This window comes from Dasypus novemcinctus, chromosome 10 (assembly GCF_030445035.2).
Source record: "Dasypus novemcinctus isolate mDasNov1 chromosome 10, mDasNov1.1.hap2, whole genome shotgun sequence".
Taxonomy (NCBI): Eukaryota; Metazoa; Chordata; class Mammalia; order Cingulata; family Dasypodidae; genus Dasypus; species Dasypus novemcinctus.
Window position 1 is genome coordinate 82,946,090 of NC_080682.1, and position 27,149 is coordinate 82,973,238.

Below are 27,149 nucleotides of genomic sequence, written 5' to 3' on the forward strand. Positions count from 1 at the left end.
TGCTTCTCAACACATCATCTATTGCCACCCCTGCCCATATCCAAATCACTGCAGTATTTGTAAAATGCAGATTTGAGGACCCCACTGCAGATCACTGAGGTAATGTTTATTAGCCCTCTGGAATTCAGTTCCAAAACCACCTCTTCAGGGAAGGATTGTGGGAAGATGGTGGAGTAGGGAGGGCCAAGACTCAGTCCGTCCACCAAAATAACTATTAAACAGGCAGGAACTGTCTGAAACAACTGTTTTGAAGCTCTGAAACCAAAAGAATACTATACAGCATCCAGGGAAGAGGGGAAGAGGCTGATAAATTAACAGTAAAGAACAGTAAATTGGTCCTGCTGTGAGTCAGCTACTGGTGTTCATACCCCACTTCCACAGTTTGATACAGAGATGTCCAGCCCCTGACGGGCTCGCTGGTGACAGAAAGGGGCATAAAATCCTCTCCCCAAGATCAGGGGTAGACGTGCCTGATTACTGATAAAAGGTTTAATTAGCGGGGGGATCCCCGCTCTGACAGTAGCCATTGTTTCAACCCATCCTGGACAAAGATGGTGGCAGTCATTTTTTCAACCTTCCCAGACAAAGACAGCAGTGGTGGAGGCATATATTGAAGCATTGCTACTAACCATAGTCAATGGTTTACATTATGGTTTACATTTTGCACCACACACTTTTATAGTTTTTGACAAAATGTGTAATGGCCTATATCCATCATTGCAAGATCATGCAGAACAATTCCAATGTACTGAAAATGCCTTATGTTCCATCTATTCTTCCTTTCCCTGCCCCTCAGAACCTATGGTAATCACTAACTTTCCATTTTTGAAGAATAAAGTTTGTAGTTACATGCAACAATATTGAGGGCTTGACATATTGGTCTGTTTTCTAAAGCAGGAGGATTGCATCCAGTATCCATGTGGAATCTAAGCCCCCTCTTGACATAGATGTGGAATGGACACAATGAAGCCAAGGTCCACAGGAAGGAGGAATACAGTAAGGATTAGAGTGGACTTAATGATATTGTATTCATTAACTATTGTGGTTAATAATCGAGAAAATGTGGCATTGGTGTGTAAAAAGTGGCCATGGTGGCTGCTAGGTGCGGAGAATGGGAGGAAGAGATGAGATGTGGAGGTATTTTCAGGACTTGGAGTTGTCCTGGGTGGTGCTCCAGGGACAATTGCCGGACATTGTATATCCTCCCATGGCCCACTGGATGGAACGTGGTAGAGTGTGGGCTATGGTGTGTGGACCACAGGCCATGGGGTGCAGCAATGCCCAGAGATGTACTCACCAGATGCAATGGATGTGTCATGATGATGGGGGAGAGTGTTACTGTGGGGGGAGTGGTGGGGTGGGGGCGGTGGGGGTGAATGGGGACCTCACATTTTTTTTTTTTAAAGATTTATTTATTATTTCTCTTCCCTTCCCCCTCCCCACCCCGGTTGTCTGTTCTTTGTGTCTGTTTGCTGCATCTTCTTTGTCTGCTTCTGTTTTTGTCAGCGGAACGGGAATCTGTGTTTCTTTTGTTGTGTCATCGTGTTGTGCCATTTCTCTGTGTGGGTGGCACCATTCCTGGGCAGGCTGCACTTTCTTTCACGCTGGGCGGCTCTCCTTATGGGGCGCACTCCTTGCACGTGGGGCTCCCCTACGTGGGGACACCCCTGTGTGGCACGGCACTCCTTGCGCGCATCAGCACCGCACATGGGCCAGCTCCACACGGGTCAAGGAGGCCCGGGGTTTGAACCGTGGACCTCCCATGTGGTAGACGGATGCCTTAACCGCTGGGCCAAGTCCGCTTCCCTCACATTTTTTTAATGTAATATTTTTTAAAAAATGAATAAATTGAGCAGAATTTGGGGAAAAAAAAACAGAAAATAATAATGAGAAAAGAAAAAACATAACAAGATGGCCCTGATATAAAGACAGACATGTAGACCAATGGAACTGAATTTAATATTAGGGAGGTATTAGGGCTTTTTTCTATTGGAATAAGGAAAATGTTTTAAAAAATTTATAGAGGCTATGACTGCATGACTCTGTGATTAAAGTGAGAGCCAAAGAGTGCACACTTCGAACGGATTGCACAATACAAGGTACAGTATCACACAGTGAGCCACATGGATGATGGACTGTGCTTAACAATTCAAATATGAGAGCACTCTCCCATAAATTATAACAAATGTACAACAGTAATACATGATGTTAATAATAAAGGTTTGTGATTGTTTTGTTGAAAAAAAAAAAGGAACATAGCAGGACTCCCCAGGATGGGAGTTTAATATTTTCTTGTTTATTGTATGGGTCTTTACCCCCTGACGTGACACCCTATGACAAGATGAACCCTTTCATATTCCACAGAAGTATGTCCCAGGTGCGCCCTCTCCCACATACCCCCCCTCCCCAATGCCCAGCACTAGTAACCCTCCCTTGCCATATTTACCAAAAGAACATTCCCACCATTGTAGTTTTAACCAGAGACCTACAAATTCCCAGAGTTCACCTGTTCCTTCCTCCAGCCCTCCCCGTGTTCTAGGGATAGTCGAGTACAACCCCTCCATACTCACCCTCACATTCCAGTACTGCCCACCCCAATCACTTCATTGCACCACTATCACCCCTATCTACTGCCCAACCACCCCCTTCTACCTTATCATAGATTTTGTCCAAAGTGAGCATGGGCTCACCACACTCTACTTCCTTTCTTTCTTCTGATAATCTATCTTCCAGACTCTAGCCCTATGTGTCTGCTCAATTTGCTTAGGTCATATCAGTGAGGTCATGTAATATTTGTCCTTCAGTGATTGGCTTATTTGATTTAACACAAGGTCTTCAAGATTCATCCATGTCGTTTCATGTGTCAAAACTTCATTCCTTCTTATAGCTGAGTAATATTCCATTGTGTGTGTGTGTATATATATATATGTATTATACACATATACCACAATTTGCTTATCCGTTCATCTGTTAATAAACACTTGGGTTACTTAGGATGTTAAATTTTAACCCTATGATAACCAAAAGGAAAACAGATGAAAAATATATCCATATAGAAATGGGAAGGCACTCAATATGGTACAACATAAGAAGGTAAATAAACATAAATGAAGGCTTTAATGGAAGTGAGGGACAAAAAAATGTATAAGACTTAAAAGGCTAAATAACAAAAGGGCAGAAGAAAGGCCTATATTATCAGCAGTGACATTTAATGTAAATGATTAAACATTCCAGTCAAAAAACCATGGATTGGTAGGCATTGACAGGGATTGACAGAATGGTTAAAAGCAGTAAAAAGGCAGAGATTGGCAGTATGTATAAAAAAGAATGCTGTCTGCAAGAGAATCACCTTGAAGTAAAAAATACAAGTAGGTTGAGAGTGAAAGGATGGAAAAATATGTACCACGCAAGTAGTAATAACCAATTAGCAGAGATTGGCAGAATGTATAAAAAAGCATGCTGTCTGTAAGAGATTCACCTTAAAGTCAAAGATACAAGTAGGTTGAGAGTGAAAGGATGGAAAAATATGTACCATGCAAGTAGTAATCAAAGGAGAGCTGGGGTGGCTATACTAATACTGGATAAAATAGACTTTAAGTGTAAAACAATTACTAAGGACAAAGATGGTCATGATAAAGGGACAATTCAACAGAAAGTTGTAAAATTATAAATATATGTGTACCTAACATCAGAGCCCCAAAATATATGAAAGAAATACAGACAGATTTGAAGGGAAAAGATGATGGTTCTACATCAATAGCAGGAGACATTACCAATCCACTATCAATAATGGATATAACATCCAGTCAGAAGATCAATAAGAAATTACAGTACTTGAGTGATTACCAACTAGACCTAAAAGACATATATAGAACATTGTACCCAATGAAAAGAATACACATTCTTCTCTGGTGCACATGGATCATTTTCTAGGACAGGCTATATGTTGGATCAAAAACAAGTTTCAATAAATTCAAAAATATTGAAATCATACAGTGTATATTCTCTGACCACAATGGAGTAAAGCTAGAAATCAGTAACAGAAGGAGAAAGGGATGAATTCACAAATATGTGGAGAGGAAACAACATACTCAAACAATGGATTAAAGAGGAAATCAGAAGCAAAATTAGGAAATATCTTGAGGTGAGTGAAAATGAAAATACAACATACCAAAACCTGTAGGATGCAATGAAGGCAGTGCTGAGAGGGAAAATTATAGCACTAAGTGCTTATTTGAAAAATGAAGAAAGACTTTAATCAGAGACCTAACCTCAAAACTGGAAGAAGTAGAAAAAGAAGAGCAAACTAAACCCAAAGCAAGGAGGAAGGAAGTAAATACTAGAATGGAGCTAAATAATAGAAAATAACAAAAGAATAGAGAGAACAAAATTGACAAACCCTTAGCTAGACTGACAAATTAAAAAGGATACAAATAATGAAAACCAGAAATGAGAAGGGGGATTTACTACCAATCTTGCTGAAATAAAGGATTATAAGAGAAGACTATAAACTATGTGCCAATAAATTAGATAGCCTAGATGAAATGGACAAATTTATAGAAACACACAACTACCTACATTGACTCAAGAAGAAATCAGAGATCTCAAATACCAATTACTAGTAAAAAGATTGAATCAGTAATCAAAAATCTCCCAACAGTGAAAAGACCAGGACCAGATGGCTTCATAAAAGAATTTTATGAAACATTCCAAGAAGACTTAACTCCAATTCCAGTCAAACTCTTTCAAAAAATTTCAAGAGGTGGTTGAGCATTCCTTCAGTCATTCGATGAAGTCAACATCATCCTCATACCAAAGCCAAATAAAATTAATATAAGAAAAGAAACTACAGACCAATATAACTTATGACTATAGATGCAAAACTACTCAACTAAATATTACTGAACTGAATCCAACAGCATATTAAAAGAATTAAACAACATGATCTAGTGGGATTTACCCCTGGTATGCATGGTTGGTTCAACATAGGAAAATCAATTAATATAATGCACCATATTAACAAAATAAAAGGGGGGGCAAACCACATGATCATCTCAACTGATGCAGAAAAAGCTTTTGATAAAATACAGCACCCTTTTAATAATTCAATTTTAATGATACATATCAATAAACAAATCATCCAAAGTGCACAATCAATGGTATTTGCTATAATCACACAGCTGTGTGTTCATCACTTCAGTCATTATTAGAGCACTTTCATTACTTCAGTAATAATAATAACAAAAAACAGACAAACAAATAAGAAGATTCCTCACCTCTCAATCTCTCTTTGTTTCCCCCACTGTACATAACTGCTGTTTCTGGATATTCTATCCAAATACAGCACTATTTTTTATAAAACCACTCAGAACACTAAGAATAGAAGGAAACATCCTCAACATGGTAAGGAGCATAAAAGAAAAGTCCACAGCTAACATCCTACTCAATGGTGAAAGACTGAAAGCTTTCCCTGTAAGATCAAGAATAAGACAAGGATGCCCAGTGTCATCTCTGTTATTCCACACTGTATTGGAAATTCAATTAGCCAAGAAAAAGAATTAAAGTCATCCAAGTTGGAAAGAAACAAGTTTCTGTATTTGCATATGATATGATCCTATAAACAGAAAATCCTGAAAAATCCAAAACAAAACTCCTACCACTAATAAATGAATTCAGCAAAGTGGTGGAGTACAAGATCAACACCCAAAAATCAGTAGTGTTTCCATACACAAACAATGAACAATCAGAAGAAGAAATCAAGAAAAAAAATTTTTTTTTTAGTTGCTATTGTGAAAAGAAATCAATTATCTAGGAATAAATCTAACCAAGGATGTAAAGAACTTGTACACAGAAAACCACAAAACATTGTGAAAAGAAAGTAAAGAAGCCTTAAATAAATGAAAGGATATTCTGTGTTCCTGGATGGGAAGACTAAATAACATTAATATGTCAATCCTACTTAAAGCCATTCACACAAATCATTGCAATTCCAATAAAAATTTCAACAATGTTCTTTGCAGGAATGGAAAAGCCAATCATCATTTATATAGAAAAGTAAAGCATCCTGAATAGCTAAAGCCATCTTGAAAAGGAATAATGAAGTTGGAGGATTCATACTTCCTAATCTTAAAACATATTACAAAGCCAGCATAATCAAACAGCATGGTACTGGTACATGGACAGACATGTACACCAATGGAATTGAATTGCAAGCTCAGAAATCAACCCTCACATTTATGGCAAGATGGCAGAGACTACTCAACTGGGAAAGAATAGTCTCCAAAAAATGGTTCTGGATAAACTAAATCTACATTTGCAAAGAAAAGAAGGAGGACACCTACCTCACACCATATACAAAAATCAACTCAAAATGGATCCAAGACCTCAATATAGGAGCTAGAACCATCAAACTCCTAGAAGAAATTGTAAGGAAGCATCTTCAGGACCTTGTGTTAGGCAATGGTTTCTTATTCTTTATACCCAAAGCACGAACAATGAAAAAAAGAGATAAATGAGACCTTATCAAAATAAAAAAACTTTTGCACCTCAAAGGACTTTATCATGAAGGTAAAAGGTCAACCTACACAATGGGAGAAAATATTTGGAAACCACATATCTGACAAAGGATTACTATTCAGAATATATACAGAAATACATCAACTTAATAAAAAGACAAACAACAATTTAAAAATGGGCAAAAGATTTGAACAGACATCCCCCTAAAGAAGATATACAAATGGCCAAAAAGCACATGAAAAGATGCTCAACATCACTAGATGTTAGGGAAATGCAAACAAAACTACAATGGGATAATACTTCACACCAATTAGAAATGGTTGCTATTCAAAAAACAAACAAACAGAAATAATGAGTGTTGGAGAGGATGTGGAGAATTAGAAACACTCACTCATTGCTGGTGGCAATGCAAAATTGTGCAACTGCTGTGGCAGCTTGATGGTTCCTCAGAAAGCTCAGTATAGAACTACCGTATGACCTGGCCATCCCACTACTAGATATATACCCCAAAGAATTGAAATCAATGACTTAATCAGATATTTGTACATCGATGTTCATAGCATTAATGTTCATAGCATTATTCACAATTGTGAAAAGATGAAAGTAACCTAAGTGTCCATCAACCAATAAATGTATAAACAAAATGTGGTATATACGTACATTGAATTTTATTCAGCTGCAAAAAGCAATTAAATCCTAGTACACCCAACTTGGATGAACCTTGAAGACATAATGTTGAATGAGAGAAGCCAGATGCAGAGGGACACATACTGTATGATCTTACTGATTTGAAACAAGCAGAATAAGCAAATTCTGAGTCAGAATCTATAAGATAGGTTATTAGATGATGAAGTAAGGATAAGGAATGGGAAGTTAAGACTTAAAATGTACAGGGTTCCTACTTGGAAGGATGCAAATGTTTTGGTTATGGATGGTAGTGATGGTAGCACAATATTACAAACAAAAGTATATATCTGAATATGAAAAAATGGAGAAATATTATATATATGGTAAGAAAATAAAATTTTTAAAAATATGGTACTATACTGAACTATGAACCCTTAATTAAACCATGAACTTTAGTTAATAGTATAATTACAAAAATGTGCTATCATCAATTGTAACAAATGTTCCACACCAATGCAGTATGTTGGTGGTGGTTCGGTGTAGGAATCCTGTATTTTATACATAATTTTCCTGTAAACCTACAACTTGCCAAAGAAAGAAAAAAAAAGTTTTTTTAAACCCAGCCTTTCCTGGCCCTCCAGGGCTAGGCTTATACCCTCTTCTAGCCTGTACTGTAATTGGCTGTCTACTTGACTACATGCCTCACCAGACTGTGAACTCTGTGAGAGCAGTGACCTGGAGTCATTTATTTGTGTTCCCAGAATCTAGTCCTGTCCCTAGAAGAGAGCAGGTGCATGGGATGAAGGGAGGCAGGAAGGAAGGGAAGAAAAGAAGTGAGGGAAGGAGGGAGAAGGGGAGGGAATGAAGGAAATACACGTCTTGCTTAGCTGCCTCCTTCCTGGTGGGTGAGGATTTTGAGCAATTTTGGCTACCATAGCCTCAGCACCTGGTGAGACATGAGGGTGAGCCTGAGCTATAGCCTTGACTCCCTAACATAGAACTGAGTAGTCATAGAAAGGACCGGCCACCTCAGGTTTGTGGTTACCAACACATTCCCACTGGGGCTGCAGCCAGGCAAGGCTTGAGCTGGGAGCCCCTGTTGGTCTTGGCAGACCCCTCTCCTCTTGGGACTGGACATTTGGTCTGGTGTAGAGTCCTTTCCTAGGACTCTACCCACATATTGACCAATCCTTAAAATCTTGGCACTGCTGCTTCTGATTTCAAGTATCACCACCTGCTCTGCACCACACTCACCAGATGGGACCTCATGCTGTCAGCCCCAGCCTGACCTAAATTCCACTTCTCTGCACCCTGTGACACAGTGCTTTGCACAGTTGGCTGACCTCTTGAGAGGCAATCTTGCCACTTGTCTAACTCTATCAGGCCTATCTGGGTCTGTCTCTTTAGGGTCAGCTGGCAGCAGAGGGCCAAGCTTTGCCCAAAACTCCTGTGCACAGTGGTTGAGGAGATGGGTGACTTCCAGGGAGATGGAGCCAGCTTGGCTTTCTGGCCTCCTTGGCTTTTTGCATAAGCAGCTTTTCTCATCACTAGGAAGTCCCACTCAACCAGCAGGCCCAGGGACAGTCATTTATCTCCCAGTTCCAACTGAAAGGATCATATCAAAAGGCTACTTCTTCCTGGGCTCTTTCATTTGACCTTTGTTACTCCAACTATAAGGGAAAGCTTTAATGCAGCCATTTAAAGAGCTCCATGATAAAAACATATATCAGCTCTGTACTGTTTGAGCATCTGAGTAAATTTATGTGTGTTGCATATTATAAAAGCAGGCATGAAAAATAGCTGTGCATTCTGGGTGGCATGCTTGCCTGTGTACAAATGGAGGTGAACATGTGCATGTGTACTATTTATTTGGGTATATGTTATAGAATGGGTTTGTGTATCTGAATGTGTGCTTGTGTGTATGTATGTATGGCCGTGCTTTACTCATGTGCATTCACAAGCTACACACACCCTTTCCACATTGTGAGGGCTAGGGACATGGTGTCCCCGTGATCTGGAAAGTCTGTGTAAAAGTTTTTGGCCCTCCCTTTGTAACAGAGAAGTAGACAATTTCAACACCTTCAACGTGGAATTCATGGGGTTCTGGGTGGCCAGGGGTACTGTACAGAAGCAATAACACCTTAAGGGTAATTCCTTGCTGGCAAGGTATTTTCTAACTTCTGCCACAAAATACTGATGGAACTAGTCAAGGAAAAGTGCTTCAGTCATCTTATTGAACATTCTGAAGTTAGGCAGCTCTTACTTGTCCTTTCTTTTCAAAGCTCAAAGATTCGCAGCTTATTCATCAGAGCTTCTTTATTATGAACCCATTGACGTTGGCACAAAAAAGCAAGTTATCCTACCCCTTGCAGCTTTAAAACCTGGGGCTTGCTTTTCTTCTTGGCTAATGTGTGCCCTCTGAAGCATTTTTTTCCAATACAGGGCAATTTCATCAGCATTGAATATCTGTTCCAGTTTGCAGCTTTTCTCTTCCATCAGTTTCTTTAGAGTTTCAGGAAACTCCCTAGCTGCCTCTTGATTGGCAGACGCTGCTTCCCCTGCTACTTTTACATTGCATAGGCTAAACGTTTTTTTGTTTTTTTTTTTAATTTCAAACCAGCCTTAGCTGGCCTGAAAATCCATCACCTTCATTTCCCTTTAGGGAATCATAGAAGGACTTAGCCTTTTCTTGTAAGATGCTAGTGTGTAGAGGAATGCCTTTTTAAAATAATAACAATCCTGCACCCAAAAGGATGTTGCACTTTCTAAGGGAGAGAGATGCAGGTCTCATGGTTTCTGCAGATGCTTTCCAGTTGTTGGTGTAGCTGCAGCAATGGAATCGTGGATGTCCTCCTTCTTCTTGAGATGCCTTATGGTTGATGCCATAATGGTGGCCAACTGCAGCAGCTGTTTTGCCTGATCAAGCATATCTGGCCTTCACATGTTGTATGAGGCCTCCACAAAACTCCCCCCCAAATTCCCATTTAGGAGAGCAGATGTAGCTCAAGTTGTTGAATGCCTGCTTCCCATGAACAAGTCCTAATTCAATATGGTACCTCCTAAAAACAAAACAAATGAAAGAAAAAAGACAACTCTCTTTGGGGAGTAGATGTAGCTCAGTGGTTGAGTAACTCCTTCCCATGTACAAGGTCGTGGGTTCAATTCCTAGTACCTCCTTTAAAAAAAAATTCCCATTTAATTTCTTATGCAACCCACAGTATACTTGAAACCACAATGGGAAAAATCATGATGTATTAGGTTGGTGCAAAAGGAATTGTGGTTTCGGACTGTGAATTTTAAATCATTACCACTAGGCTCAAACACATCTTTGTTAATCAAAATAGGAACCATTAGAGTCAACACATTGTCAATGAGAAATAAGCTTGCTTTTTCCTCTAGTGTAAAAATCCATGCTTCGGGTTCGACGAATTATTGGAAAACATTTTCTGCATCCTGCTGATTATAGAGGCATTTTCCCTGCAAAAAGTTGTTGAGATGCTTGAAGAAGTGGTAGTTGGTTGGCAAAAGGTCAGGTGATTATGGTAGATGAGGTAAAACTTCATAGCTCAATTCGCTCAACTTTTGAAGAGTTGGTTGTATGACATGCAGTTGGGCTTTGTTGTGGAGAATTGGACCCTTTCTGTTGACCAATGCCAGCTGCAGGCATTGCAGTTTTCAGTGCATCTTATCGATTTGCTGAGCATACTTCTCAGATGTAATAGTTTCACTGGCATTCAGAAAGCTGTAGTAGAGCAGACTAGCAGCAGACCACCAAACAGTGACCATGACCTTTTTTTGGTTCAAGTTTGGCTTTGGGGAAATGCTTTGGAGCTTCTTCTCTGTCCAGCCACTGAGCTGTTCATCAGTTATCATATAAAATCCACTTTTTGTCACATGTCACAATCCAATCAAGATGTGGTTCATCGTTGTTGTGTAGAGTAAGAGAAGATGACACTTTGAAATGGCAATTTTTAAAAATTTTTGGTCAGTTCATGAGGTACACACTTACTAAGCTGTTTCACCTTGCCAATTTGCTTCAAATGCCTAATGACCATAGAATGGTCTGCATTGAGTTCTTTGGCAACTTCTTGTGTAGTTTAAGAGGAACAGCTTTGATGATAGCTCTCGATTGGCCTTTGTCAACTTCTTATGGCAAGTTACCACGCTAATCATCTTCAAGGCTCTCATCTCCTTTGCAAAATTTCTTCAATCATCACTATACTGTATGTTCATCAGCAGTTCCTGAACCAAATGTGTTGTTAATGTTGCAAGTTGTCTCCACTGTTTTACAACCCGTTTTGAACTCAAATAAGAAAATCACTTGAATTTGCTTTTTGTCTAGCATCATTTCCATAGTCTAAAATAGAAATAAAATAAGCAGCAAGTAATAAATCATTAGCAAAAAAACATAAAGAAATGCACATTAAAATGATGTATAACATAACCACATTTAAGAATGTATGCCAATATCAAACAGCAAATTTCAACAATGCAAAACTGCAATTGCTTTTGCACCAAACTAATAGAAGGGATATGTGTAGTGGTTTTGTTTTTTGTTTTTGTTTTTTTATTGTGAGGCCTATTTGTATTCCCTTTTCTATTTATTTTATCCCTGAACAGTTCTTTGGAGGGTATCAACAGATCTCTTGTAATCATTTTTTTATTTGTACTATCCTTCCTACTAGGCTCTGAGAACCTGTAGGGGCATTACTTGATTTGTCTTTCTATCTCTAGCTTCTAGCACAGTGCCGGACATGCATTTATTCATTCATTCATTTATTCATCACATATGCATTCAGTGTCTACCAGGTGCTGTATGCTAGAGATACCATTGTGAATAAAAAGAGATATACTCATGGATCTTACTGTCTAGTGGAAGAAACAGGTTTTTTTTTTTTTTTAAAGATTTATTTATTTTATTTAATTCCCCCTCTCCCCCGGTCGTCTGTTCTCTGTGTCTATTTGCTGCGTCTTGTTTCTTTTGTCTGCTTCTGTTGTCGTCAGCGGCACCGAAAGTGTGTGCGGCGCCATTCCTGGGCAGGCTGCACTTTCTTTCGCGCTGGGCGGCTCTCCTTACGGGTGCACTCCTTGCGTGTGGGGCTCCCCTACACGGGGGGCACCCCTGCGTGGCAGGGCACTCCTTGCTCGCATCAGCACTGCGCATGGGCCAGCTCCACACGGGTCAAGGAGGCCCCGGGGTTTGAACCGCGGACCTCCCATGTGGTAGACGGATGCCCTAACCACTGGGCCAAGTCCGTTTCCCAAGAAACAGGTATTAATCAAATTAAGCAAGCAATGTAAAATGGCAACTATAAGACATACTAAAAAGGAGACACACAGAATTCTGGCTGAGTATAATAGGCAGATTCAAACTAGTCAGGGAGATTGATTCTGAGGAAGTGACTTTTGAGCTGATATGCACATTGAGAAGGATTAAAAGGAATATGGATGAATAACATCCCATTTAGGGTATAACAAATGGGAAAGACTCAGAGGCAGGCGAGCGCGGGGGTCTGTAAGGAAGCTAATGTGGGTAGAGGTAAAAAAGTGAAGGAGCTGCTAGGTGGAAAGATGAGGTGGAAGGAGGGTAAGAACCCTACCCTAAAGGCGCATGTTACCCTATTAAAGGTGAGGTCTTTATCCTCAGCCACAGATGGGTTTTAAACAGGGAGGTAACATATATCACAGTTGTCACTGTGTTGGCCATCGAGTTGAGTTGATTGGAGGAAGGCAACCTACCTGGTCTACCATGGGTAGGCTTATTTCAGTAGTCTGGGTAAGGAGCTACAGTAGCTTAGACTAGTGTCATGGCAATGAAAATAGAGAAGAATATGTTTCATAGGCATTTACGAGGTAAAGTAGACAGATCCAGATAGTTGTTTGAATATGGAGTATGAAGAAGAGAGAAGAGTTGAGGATAGGAGGAGGCACAGTTTTGGAGGAAAGGTCATGAATTCAGTCTTAAATCTTTGGAGTTTGATGGCCCTTTGAGCCAAAGGGAGATGTCAGGAGAATCAGACAGTAGGTATATGAGGGTCTGGACTGTGCATATGGCAGATGATGTATAATTTTGTCCTAAATTGATGTTACCAGCTTCTTTCTTTCCTCCACCATTTTTTTTTTCATCAAGATATAGTGATCATTCTTAAAAAAATTTAGAAATAGGCATGACTCACCTTGGGCACAGGCTTCTAAAAGCAAAGGCTCTATAAACCTGAGTCATTACGAACTGCCAGGTATACAGAGTTTTACAGCTTGTAAGGGGTTCTAACTCATTTGAGCTTCACAATAAACCTGAGATTACTTCCATTTGAGGTATTGTGGCTTATCATGAGAAATCATATATTGGATCAAGTGTAAACTACTTCCTTATTATCATCTGCCTTCTGTAGGAAACTGCAAAAGGCTTCCCTTATGAGACATATGAATTCAATCCATTTCACATATATCCTTGAGTGCAAATTGAAAAGGCACGAAAGTGGCTACAGGGGCACATAAGACATAGCCCATGTCCTTATGAAGAACCAATCTAGAGAACTAGAGTTATTTTAAAAATAATGTGGTAAATGCTAAATGCTATATGAGCTCCTGTTAATCAATATTTCTCTGATTATAAAAGTAGTAAAAGTAATATTATAAAAGTAATAGCAGCTGCTATTATTCTTATTTAGTCTATTGGACTGGTGGATTCAGCCACATAGAAGGCTACTTACATGAAACACTGAAGAGCTTCTTGGGAGAAAACTGATCCTAAGTGAAGAGGAATCCAAGCACATAAAACGGATTCATTAACAAAGCCATAATTAGTAGAACAAGGGGAGATTCTGAGTACAGCCTGATGTTCCCACTCAAAACTATCTCCTGGTTCAGTTCCATCATGCATCCAGAACTGTATCCTCTATGGAGGGTGTGGTGAGGTGTAACAGGGGATGCAGTAAGTAAAACTGGAAGTTTCTGACCTCATCCTATAAGACTTCAGAGCATAAATGTGCTCTCTTTAGGTTGGCTGCTAGCAGAGCTCAGTATAGGAAGAAGAAAGAGATGGTCTACCTCTCTTGCTTTGCAAAAGAGCATCAGTCCCCTTTGTCACTTCTAGGCAGCCCGTACTGAAAGGTTGATTACTTGGTCTGAAGGGCCTGAACCCTCAATGTAAAGAAGCTTAGTCTCTTTAAGATGTTGTATCCAAACAAGCAAAATCACCTAAAGAAAAAAAAAGTTAAACTTTTTTGACTCATCAATTATACCAATAGCATCTGTAGTTTCCTCATATGAAGCTAACAGACCTTCATAAAATTTGAACCATGACTTTGAGTTCAAATGCCCCGACTGTTGCTCTAGTGAGTCTCTGGGATGCTGAGAATAGTCTTTTGAAGAAATATAAAATAGGGATTCTGCCTTAGGTGCTCATCACCTAAAGAAAAAAAGCTTAACTTTTTTTTGATTCATCATTTATACCAATAGCACTGAACCTCTTTGATTCAAGAGGAGATATATGTAAGCTCTGGCTTACCTGAATCACTTTTCTCCTATTCACCCCAGTTCTCTTCCACCAGCAAGAGAATTCTGGCATTACGTCTTATTGTCTTTCTCAGCTCTGTGTTGCACTGACAGACAGCAATTCTCCCTCCATGAAGGGCCAAACTTCCTCCCTTACTTCCCCTTATCTCAACCCTGAGTCTGCATGGTTGCATCACAGACCTGTGAAATCTTTGGGCATAGCTAAATTCCCTTGCAATTTTAACAGATAACAGTGTGGGTAGTAGTTAAGAACATGTGTTAAAGTAATTATAAGAAAATAGTACATGCAACTCAAAGTCAACACTTTTGAAAACCTAGAGAAAATGGACAGTTCTCAGCAAAGTAAAAATTACCTAAATTGACCCAAGAAGAAATCAAAATCTGGAATGGTATGTGAAAAAATGGAAAAGATTTTGAAGACCTTTGATTAAAAAAGAACTAATGGGTATGGATGTAGCTCAAATGATTGCATCTGCTTCCCACATATGAGGTCCCAGGTTCAATCCCTGGTACCTCCTTAAAAAAAAAGAACAAAGACCAGGTGGTTTAACACCCCAGTTCTTTCAAAAACAGGTAATTTCTGATGTTAAAAATATTTCAAAAAACTTTTATAAAGGGACAAATAACTATTTTACCTTATGAAAGTTATATAAAATATTAAAAATTAATAAAGATGATAAAAAAGATAACACTAGAGACCATCACAGATTAATACAAATATAGAAATTCTCAATAAAACATTAATGAATAGAAACCATGTATCTAAGAATTTATTATGACCAAGAAGGTATTGTTTGAGGAATGCAAAGTTGATTTGAAACAAGGAAATCTATCAAAGTCATCTGTTACACCAAAACATTAAAGGATCTGTATGACCATATCAATTGATATTGAAAAATAATTTCACAAGATTTAGGATGGACTTCCAATAAAGACTTAAAGAAAGAAAAAGGAGGAGGAGGAAGAGGAGGAACGGAAGACAGAAGAAGGAAGAAGGGGAGGGGATGGAGACAATTTAAAGAGAAAAGTCATCTACCAAACACCACTAGTGAACATCATTCTAAACTGGGAAACATAAGACATTTGAATTAACATCAGGAACAATCTATGTAAGTATAGTAATCAAACTGTTGTAGAACAAACACACATGCACACACACAGTGACAGTAGAATAGGAACAAACAGATCGGTAGAACATAATAGAATATCCAGAAATCGATGCTATCATATATATGAAAATTTAAATGTGACAAAGATAGTGAGGATCAGATGTTACATTTAATTAACTGGCTATCCACCTGACAAGTAAGAATCAGACCCTTATCTTATATTCTATTCAAAAATAATTTCAAAATGGATTAAAGATTTTGATGTAAAAAATAAAAAATAATAGCAAACCATAGAAGAAAGTTCTTAGACAACCTAGGTGTTGAGGAGGCCATCTTAGGAAATTATAAAATAGATCAATTTGAAACATAAAAATTAAAAACTTTCATATGGTAAGTGGTATTATAATTAAAAACCCATAGGTAAAAACAATAGATTTGGACAAAAAATTGTAATACAGATAACACATAAAAGGAGAATCTTTGTAATATATACATTTTTAAGAAGACAGGCAACCCAAAGTAAAATTAGTAAGGAAATAAATAGGTTAAAAACAGAAGACAAATTTAAACACCAGCAAGGTATAAACAAATGCTAGAAGTCCTTCATGGTCCAAAAATTATAAGTCAAAATAAGCAATAAGGTATTACTTCATACTCAGATTAACCAAAGTTAAAAAGGATATAATAGCTATTGCTGGTACAGATACAGGAAAAAAAAGGAACACTTACGCACTGCCATTGGAATTGCTACAGCCTTTTTGGAAATCATTCTGACAAATATCTATTACAAGTAAAGTTACCCGAAAGTTCAAACTTGAAAATCTGTCCTCTAGAGAAAAAATTTCTGGTCTTTTAGGACGCATATGAGAATATTTATTGCTGCACTGTTTGTAGTGGCAAAAGAAAACCAACAAAAGAAGAAACAATATCTAGCAATGGAGCAATAGAGGAATAATTTATGATAGCACAAAACATTATATAGCTTCTTTAAATAAGGAAGTACATCTATATGGGTTGATCTGGAGGGTTTCTCTTATGAGCAAGAAAAGCAGGATGAACAGGTATAGATTATATAATTTCTTTCTGGTTGAGTAAGCTATACAATTTGTATATGGAGGGAGGTAAGGAAGGATTCCTCCCAGGTTGTTATTCAGGGTTACCTGGGGATGGATGAGGTAATGTGGATAGTGAGGAGAAGAGGCAAAGGAGAGTGGGTGTGGACTTTGGAATTGGACAGTGTTAAAGCCTCAGTGGTTTCTCTTCTCCTATAAAATGGAGATACTTAGATCCTCTGTAGAGAGTTGTTGTGAGATTAAGTAAATCATAGTTATCACCATCATTGGTATCATCGTTATTCCCCTCCCAGCCATGGCCAGTCCCAGGCCAACAATCCCAGGCCCCGAGGGCCCAGCCCACTCTCTTTTTTAACCTGGGTGCCCCTCTTGGAAAGGTCCCTTGCAGAGGGGTGCACACTTCTCCTTTCTTACTGCTCCCACAGTCAAGCCCACAAGCTCTTTAAAGATAATATTGCTGTTCACTATAAGGAAATACACAGAGGTAACAGGAACAGTTGGGGCTCACCAACGTTCCAGTGCGGTGGCTTGCTCGGTCGGTAGAGGTGGGGTCTGGCTGCGGACGAGGGGTCGGTCCAGCTCAGGACGAGGGGTTGGTCCCGCTTGGGAGGAGGGGTCGGTCCGGCAGCAGACGAGGGGTCAGTCTCATAGGGGTTGCGCGGTTTGGCTGACGGGGTCGCCCGGCGAAGCCAGAGATGAAGGGGTCGCCCGGAGAAGCAGGCGACGAACTGGGGACAAGGGAGGCCAGGCCCTTGTCGGGGGCTCTCAGGACTGGAGGGCGCACGGCAGAAGAACTACCGTGGAGACAAGGTAAACACGCAAGTCCACTTTATTGAGGGAGAGGCAACAGTTTTATAGGGGCTGGGGAAGGCTGATTGGTCGAAGCCATGCCCTGCTCTGATTGGTTGCCGGAGAAAGGTCAGTGGGAGGTGCTGGACGGGGGAGGGGTGGTGGTTAGGGATTGGCTGTTGCTGTTGCTGGGGGAAGGGGCAGGGTTTAGGGATTGGTGGCTGCTGTTGCTGGGGTGGAGGGCAGACTTGAGTTTCCCGCCCACGCCTGGCTGTTGCTGCTGTCGGGGGAAGGGAAGAGGGCAGACTGGATTTTTCCGCCCTGCGCCTGCGCAGGGAGAAAGAAGGCATCGTGCCGCGCTATCTGGGAAGAGGGGCGGCCACGGAAGCATGGCTGCCGAGAAGGGGAGACCCGAGGGCACTCTGCACCCATGCCGAGCTTCCTTCAGGGGTGGCGGTGGGCCCGACCAACCACCCTATTACAGGGGCAGCGGCTTGGAATAGGCCTACCGCGGCCGCCGCCCCCCGCCAGGTGAGCAAACCACACTTCAGCCCAAGGGGCGACCACATTCCAGAGTCTCACCTTTCCCCTCAGTCTTGGCCACAGTCCCTAGTTCCAAACACAGTTTCCTAGAGGTGCCTGGCAACCCTGTTCGCTGCCCCCTCTGCTCTTCAGCACACCTCTTCCCTTGGCAGGCTTCCCCGGCCCGGATGACCTTCCTCTCCTTCCAGGAGGGCCCTGTGCCCCTCTGAGCTTACTGATCCACATGCACTAGAATTCACTTGAATGCCCGTCTCCTAAGGTTCCTCCATTGCCTCCGTCTGGATGCTGCACTGGACCAGCAGCTGGAGGATCCCGTGTCTGGCACCCACCAGCCCTTCTGAGAAGGACCCTCACCAGTGCTTTCCCTCATTGCAGACTGGGTGCTGGACCCCTGATCTTGGTAAAACCAGCCTGTGTCTCCAGCCTTGGACGGGAACGATGCACAAGCAGAGGCTGCTGCTAGCAGACTGGATGCAAGGAGGATCCTCTTTCAAGGGGTTTCCCACTGATCACAGCAAAGAAGAGGGTACAAGCCACTTCTAGGACAGCTTGAGGAAAACCCTACCAAGTACAACAGTATAGAAAATAGCCTTCACTCAATGGGCACATGACTGTGAAATGATTTTATTTTTTCTAACCACTGCCTTCAACCTTGCCCTTTCAAATCTCCCTTTGCAATATCTTAATGACATCTTGGACAGAAAGCCGAATTTTCTGGTCACTTTGGGTTATATATATTTTAATCCAGTCTAGTTTAAAGCATCAATCTCATATCCAATTTAACTCCCTTCCAACTCCAGGAGCTCAGACTTGACACTTGGCCCGGGGGACCTGCGGGAGGAAGGAGAGTTTGAGCTGCCCTTTCACCCCAAATCATCTTCCCCTCTCCCCCATTCTCCTCCTCCAATGAGTTAGGACCTGGGAGAAGCAACAGAGGAAAGGGGCAAATGCCTCCTGCCTCAGGGGTGCTGCTTTCCACTGAGGCAGGCAGGTGAGGGCTGCATGTGTGTGACTTCTCCTGTCTGCCCTGCAGGGCGCTGGACCACAGCCTCTCCAGGGTCCCGTTCTGATCCCCTTCACCCCCAGCCTGCAGTCATGTGCCCCAGGCTCCTGGGGGAGGGGCTGGGAAGGCAGCTCAGGACAAGCGCTCCACAGGATTCTCTTGGCCCACGGAACCTCCTCTTAGCTACAACCAACTCTTTTTGCCCCTCTTCTCTCCTCACTGCCTGCCCTTTCCCTCCAGTCTCCTTCTCCACATTCCCATGGACATAGGCCCAAGGAAGCCCTAGTGCCCCGGCCTAATTAGCAATCACCCCTTCTTTCAGATCCTCCCAATTTTTTGGAGTCCCATTCACTTCGTTGGGAGCAGGGTATAAAACAACCACCCCCTCCTTACCTAAGCAAAAGAGAAAAGCCACAGCTTTCTGGCCCTCTGTTAGCTCACAACTCCAAAGAGCTCTTGTCTTCTGCTTTATAGACTGGCAGTGTGGTGGGGTCGTGCAAGGATGTATCAGGTGGCCCCAGTTAGGACTGCAGGGATACATGGCAATTGTTAATCTCAGGTTTAGTTCTTTTCTGACAATTCCAAGAGAACAGAAGTCCCATTCAAATTCTTATAAAAATAAAAATAAATGGTCCTTAGTAATAATGATCTTGAGTTATGGGTTTCCTAGGAATCTGGAGGCTCAGGCCAGCCTTGGAAAGTCTGGGACCCAGGGAGAATGCATGACCATTGAGGAAACTTCCTGAGCTACTCACATTGCCTTGTATGTCTGCAATAAGCCCCCACTGCTGAAGCGTGTCTGCGCCTTTCACAAAGCCTGACTGCTTCAGGGCGCCCCATGCCTACAGGGGTCCTCCCTGTGTCACAGATAGCCAAGGTCACTGGCAGGTCTTCCTGGGTTTCCAGGGGCATCCCAGCTTCTCTGCCCTTTGCTGGTTCACGCAAGCTGAGGTTTAGGGAACCTTGCAGGTAGCTGTCCTAGATACTAGAAGTGACTCTCAGCTTCTGGCCTCTTCCTGACTGCCCCTCAGCATAGCAGCTGCCTCAAGTCCCCATCTCCCACCTCCAGAGCAGAAGGCCACAGATGAGATGAAATTATCAGCAGAAGGGGTCTGCCAGATGCCACCGTTGTCTGTTTGGGAGATGCCCTGCCAGACTGGGGGCTTCATGTCTGTCACCACAGCTGTGCCGATGGTGCATCTTCAAGTCCTATCATGCCGCCACTAAGAGATGACCATTTAGCTGAAATACACGTACCCAATTTCAGAACCCAAATGACATCACTCCAGTCTTATTGACAGGAATTATGGCTCTTAAAACAGGCTCAGTCTGCAGAATAAGTGATATTGTCAACACAAGGAAATGTGTTTAAAAACATGACTTGATCTATGGTTAGAGGCTGTGGATTCTGTATCCACCTCAGAAACATTCTACTTCCAGAGCAATTTCTTCACTAACTAGCTGTCTCTTGAATGCACTGTACATCTCTTTCATCAGAGCATCAGCCCTGCTTCCATTGGCAGGACTTCCCAGCTGCAGGCCCACGGAGTCCACATTTGGCCCAGGTCCCTGATCACTCCCCTCGCCTCAGCCCCAAACCTTAAGGGCCCCCAAAGGGAGGTCTCTCTGATGCCTTAGGACACAGTGCCCAGCTAGACCACAGCTCCTCCCAGGAACCTTCTAGACCAACTGTGGCTTCTCCTGGTCCCTGGTGCAAACTCCCACTCCAGTAATTTTGAGTGCTGAAACCCTGTCTGACCTTGTTGGCAGCACTTTTCCCTGCTTCCTTCTAGCTCCTGCCATGTGGACTTCTGGGTACCACCTGCATTCGCCATCATCAGACCACAGTTAGACTTATTCATTGGTTCATACATTCATTCATTTACTCAACAATATTTATAGAGCATCTGCTAAGGCCACACACTTTCTTGGGTTCTACAGTTACAATGGCAAACAAGACCACATGATTCCTACACTCAGGGGCACAGGCCAGGACAGAAGCACTCCAGCACAGGACACACATGTTCTCAGTTTCCCCATGTGCAGACCTTGTCTTGTACAACCTTCGGCCACAGTGGAGGGCAATGGTGCTACTGGGAGTCTCACATGAAGCTGGGTCTCCTGCTCCTTGTGGTCACAGCTACTTGTACTTCCCTGTCATGAAATGGATCACACTGGCCACTCTTGTTTAACATTTGGTCTGTCCCAGCAGGTTGACACTTTCAGGGGGGCTGGAACGGTGTCTGTTTCACCGAGTTTGTGGCCCACAGATGCAGGTTATTCTGCCATTCTCTACACTGGAGCTCCCTTTGAACTATGTTTCACTTTGGTTGTGGCCTCTCTCTGGGGTGAGAATCCTTGTTTCCCCCACTTCTGGCCATGGACAGATGTGGATGCTTGCATCCTGGGTTTCACAGCTCATTCCCTGAGTCCAGTTGCAGGGACTCTTTGTATGCTTGATAGATGGACCTAGCAGCTCAATTAGGCCAGCTTATGATTGCTGGGCTCTGTGCACACGGGCACTTCCAGTGCTGGGCTCCTCAGCTCAGTCCTCTGCTTCCCTGACCAATGACCATTCCAAGACTGGGCAGCGCCAGTCAGCAGCCACTTCTGGGCCTGAAGCAAGGAGAGAAGAAAACTGAGTCTGGGGCCAGCAGAGATGCTCCATAGTCGGGCTGCAGGCCTGGAGGTCCTGAGTGTGGCAGTTATAGCTACAGTCACCCCCGGAACAGATACCACTGTGGTGCAGCCCCAGAAGGCTGAAAGCAGATGCAGAAGCAGGTAAGACTGGCCAGTGTCCAAGCAGGACATCCTCAGCAAGGGAGATAATCCCATTCAGATTCAAAGAGATGAAACTTTATTTGCAAAATTAGGTGTGTGCCAGAGACACAGAAAAGCCAAAGGTCTTAAAAAGTCATACAAGGAAAGCAGATTTGGCTCAATGGATAGAGCATCTACCTACCACATGGGAGGTCCAGGGTTCAAACCCAGGGCCTCCTGACCCATGTGGTGAGCTGGCCCACGCACAGTGCTGATGCGCGCAATGAGTGCCGTGCCATGCAGGGGTGTCCCCCACATAGGGGAGCCCCAGGCACAAGGAGTGCACCCTATAAGGAGAGCCGCCCCACGCAAAGAAAGTTCAGCCTGCCCAGGAATGGCACCACACATGCGGAGAGCTGACACAGCAAGATAATGCAACAAAAAGAGACACAGATTCCCGGTGCTGCTGACAAGAATCCAAGCAGCCACAGAAGAACACACAGCAAATGGGCACAGAAAGAAGACAACTGGGGGGTGGGGAAAGGGAAAGAAAGAAATAAAAATAAATAAATAAATAAATAAATAAGTTATGCAAGCTTATTCTTTGGAGCTGGTATAGTTATTTTTATAGCTAACACACACATATTTGAGTGCCTGTGTACCAGGCACTTAATTAGCATTTTACATATATTAGTTTATTTAAATCTTAACAACCCTATAATGTCAGGCCTATTATGCTCATTTTACAGATGAGGAAACTTACTCACAAATGGTGAATGAATAGAAACTCCTACTCTCCAGAGTTGCTATTATTTGTAGATAGAAAGGCAGCCGAAAAACAAAAATATCAGAATTCTGTGATGAAACTAAGGTGGAAGTGGTCTCCAGGTCCTTAGTAGGATGTAAGGTGAGGAACTACAGGAGAACTGGGGAAGGAGATGCGACTTTCTGAAATGTTGCTGCTATTGGCTGGAGTGCATTGTCTACCTCTTCCCTCAGAAAGCAGCTCCATGCCAATCTATGCAGCCTTCTCAACCTTGGCTGCACATCAGAATCACCTGGAGAGATTTTAAAAGTTACGGTGCCCAGACTAATTAAATCAGAGCCTCTGGGGATGGCACCTAAACATCAGCATTATTTAAAGCCCCCGCTGATTTGAAGCAAGCCTTGATCCCTTCCATGGAAGCCTCTATGGTTCAAAGTGAAGGCGAATGTGGCAGTTCAAATCCTGATGGGCTGAACGTGAGGAGCTGATCAGGAGGCCTCGCCTTTGGAGGCAGGAGCCACCTGAGGGAGGGAGGGGGGCCGGCCCGCCCACAGGACGCTCTTGTGACTAGCAACAGGTTCATGGAACACCTGACCCAAGTCCCAGCCAGGTGGGATGGGAGCGTGACTTTAAAATCTGAAAGCTGATGGTGCTTGATCCATGGAGAGGTGACGCAATTTCAAAGACCACAGGTATTGCTGACAGTGTAAATGCCTCTGTAGAAAAGGGCAGAAATGCTGCAGACAGAGCAAGGCCACCAGCACAGGGTCTGCGCTTTTGTGCCTGGTGTCAGGTCTGCAAATAGTCTCATCATGCCCACATCATCCCCTTCAACAACCCCATGACCGTATCACACACATCTGAAGTCAGAGCAGGGAAAAAAAATGTTTGAGGCAGAAATTCCTGGAGTTGAAATTTTTATTGACACTCACTATAACTACATTTCTGAGAATTTGCTTCTTTATCTGTGAAAGGGGCTCATCAACTCATTTAACAAATATTTATTAAGCACATCATATACCAGGCATTAGTTTAGATGCAGAAGGCACAGCAGGGAACAATACAGATGAAACCCTGGTTTTTTTAGAGTTTATATATTGTTTAGGGGAAATGGGCAATAAACCAACAAACCAACAAAATAACATGTCAGAAGTGATAAAGTACTATAAAGTTATATTCAGGGAAAGGAGATAAAGATGCTGGGGAGGGATGCAATGTTATAGGGTGGTCAAAAAAGAACCTCCCTGAGATGACATTTGAGCAACAACCTGAAGAAAAAAAGAGAGCAAGCCATGCAAAGATCTTCTGGGCAGAGAATGGCAAGTGCAAAGGCCCTGAGGGAATGTGCCAGGCATTCTATTCTTGGAGATAAAACAATTTATCTTCTAGGACTGTTCACACATACACACATACACACACACACAATTTTGGGGAAAAGATAGGTATACCTCGGGAATCCTCTTCCCCAGAAGGAGAGGCTATCACCCTTCTGAGTAGCAAAGTGAGTTCTTTATAGCTTAGTTGGTAACTTTTATAACATAATCTAGGCCCAGACAAGAGCTGAATAATTTCAGGGGTCACTGTTTAGTAAAGAAAGAAGTCAAACTTCCTATCAAGAAAAATTTTCTGTCCTTAAATTAATCTGAACTATGTTGTGTCTGAGAAAAAGTAATGCTCCCCCTTGGCTAATGAGCTTGCTTCTCAGATGAACTGGTGAGGATCGGGCTTGGGAAGATGGCAGGTGTTTGTGGCAGCCATCCCACTGACACCCTCACCCCCTTCCTCCTAAGAGAGCTGAAACAATGTCATTATCAACCTAAAGGCAGCCTGGGGCACTCAGTTTACACACCTAAAGGTTTTGAGGGGGTGAATCTTCATTTTCTTGTAGGAAATTAAGGGTGAGAGAAAAAGCTAACAGACTTGGAAGGGTCCCAAATGGAACCAAGAAAGAGCCTGGAGTTCGGCAGGCCTGTCCTCCAAGGTCCTTCCCGGGTACGCACAGGGAAATGTTCAAGGACAGTTCTGAGCTCTACTCTTCCCAGCAGATGCTGCGCTCCTGAAGCTACCTGTCCCTTAAGTGAAAACTTCTTTGCTTTCCATTGTGATCCAGCCTGGCAGACTGGTGAGGCCGTGGGTGCTGGGGAGGAGACACAATGCTCCCCCACCACCTGGTGGAGATTCTAGGGCCAGGATAGCTGGAAGGATAGTGCCCTCTTGATTTGTTTGAGTTAGCAGGCTTAGCTCCAGTAACAATCCCAAATTTCAGTGGATTAACAGTCTGATGTGGTGCAGATAACTCTCCCTAGTGCCACCACCTCCAAGCAGTGTTGAGGATTGAGCTCCTTTCATCACGTTGCTCCACCAAATTAGAGTCCTTTGCTTCCAGCCACGTGGAGGGGACACAAAGGAGCAGTAGGCAAATGTACATTGAGTTTTACAGCCAGGTCAGAAAGGGGCATGTACCACTGCCCACCCATTGACTAGCACCCAGTCTGTGACTACAAACGAACGGCAAAGGAAACTGAAATATAATATCCTAAGTTTCCTTAATTTTTTAAAAGTTGGACAAACACACCAAAATGTCTATTCTACACCCCATTTGTGACTAATGGGCAGACTCATGGCTACTTAAAGCCAGCAGAAGAGGGACTCACAGTTAACACACGCAGGAAAAGACCCTAGCTTAGGCCATTCCCTATTTGTCCTCTGTATGTTAGCATGCAGTAATCCTCTGAACAGAAGAGGAGGCTTACAGAACCATGGTGATGAATTCCAGGTGCAGCATAATCAAAGTGATGATGAGGATGGAAGTTAGCACACCTGAGGTTCTATTCTGATTTTATTTTGCCTAGTGTTTCAGAGGCTGTGTGGGAGCTTTGGTTCAAGTGCTGATAAGACAGCATCCAAAAACACTCCTCTCAGACCTGATAGTCCATTAGCCCTTGGTCCGGAAAGCTCTTAACTAGTTACACAGCCCTACTCCAGGACAACAAGAGGAGGTGCATTCCAGTGCAGGATGGCAGCATTCCTAGGTCATGTTCTGTCCAGGATCTAGTCCACATTTATGGCAATAAATAACCAACATACTCAGAAAGTACAGAAGGTAGAGCAGAACCATTTTGGCACTGAAGCTGTTGACCTCTATCTGATTATAGCCTAACCCAATCCAGCTCATCTTCACTATTGAAACTGATGCCTTCAGCACTTTGGTGGAGAAGTCTTGTCCTACAGAGACCCTGCTCAAGGTACTAGCCCCACTCTAGCCAAGAAATTCTCTACTGGGCACTGTACAGCCACCAAATTGGGCTATAACTCAGAAAAGCAATCCCGTTATGGTTAATTACAGTGGCACCTCTGGGAGCTCTTGGGCCATATAAGCTGTGTCTCTGGACCATCTAACAGGGTAGAGAAAGAGGGAAGAATTTATTCAATGGCTTCTACCTCCCATTGGTCAAAAGATTATTCCATTGTAAACCAGTGTTCATAGCAGGATTATTCACAATAGCCAAAAGGTGGAAGCAACCCAAAGATCCATCAGCAGAAGGATGGATAAACAAAACAAGGTATACACACACAATAGAACATTATTCAGCTATGAAAAGGAATGACGTTCATATGTGCTCTAACATAGTGGTGACTTGAAGACATCAGGCCGAGGGAAATGAACCAGACACAGAAGGGAAAATATTGTGTTTCACTTACCTGAAATACCTAGAATAAGCAAATTCATAGAGACAGAAAGTAGATTATAGGTTACCAAAGTCTGCAGGGTGGAGGGAGAGAGAAGATGGGGGATTAATGAGTATCATGCTTATTGAGTATAGTTTCTGTCCCAGGCAATGAGTAAGTTTTGATAATGGATGATGGTAAGGGTAGCACAAAGTTGTGAGTGTAATTGATATCACTGAATTGTACACATGAAAGTGGCTAAAATGTGAAAATGTACTCCTGTATATGTGACCACAATATATGTTTTTTAAAAAGCTTTCCCCATGGGGTATTAACTCCCTTGCACTTCTATGTTCTACTTTTACACATGCAGGCGGTGGGGGGTAGTACAGTGGCATCAACAGGGAAGTCCCAGAGTAGGAGCCACACAGGGCCCAGCACATGTCTGAAGTGAGATATTGCCATGTTGTCCCTTTGTGAAATCAATCAAAGCCCATGTAGAATTGACCATTGCAATAGTAGCTGCAACAAGAGAAAGGTGAAGGTGAGAAAGGTAAGAGGTATCTGATTTACATGCCAATACACGGCATCAGTTACTATTGTGACAATTTATGAGCTAGGCTTGACACCAATCCTTGGACAGCAGGTCTCTACCCTGGGGTCTGGTGCTCCCAGGCGTTCTTCCTGTGTCTCATATTTCTGATCCAGACAGGACCCAGATACAGAAAAGCAGTCTTGAATAGCCCTCCCTGGACTGCCTCACATGCAGACGTCCA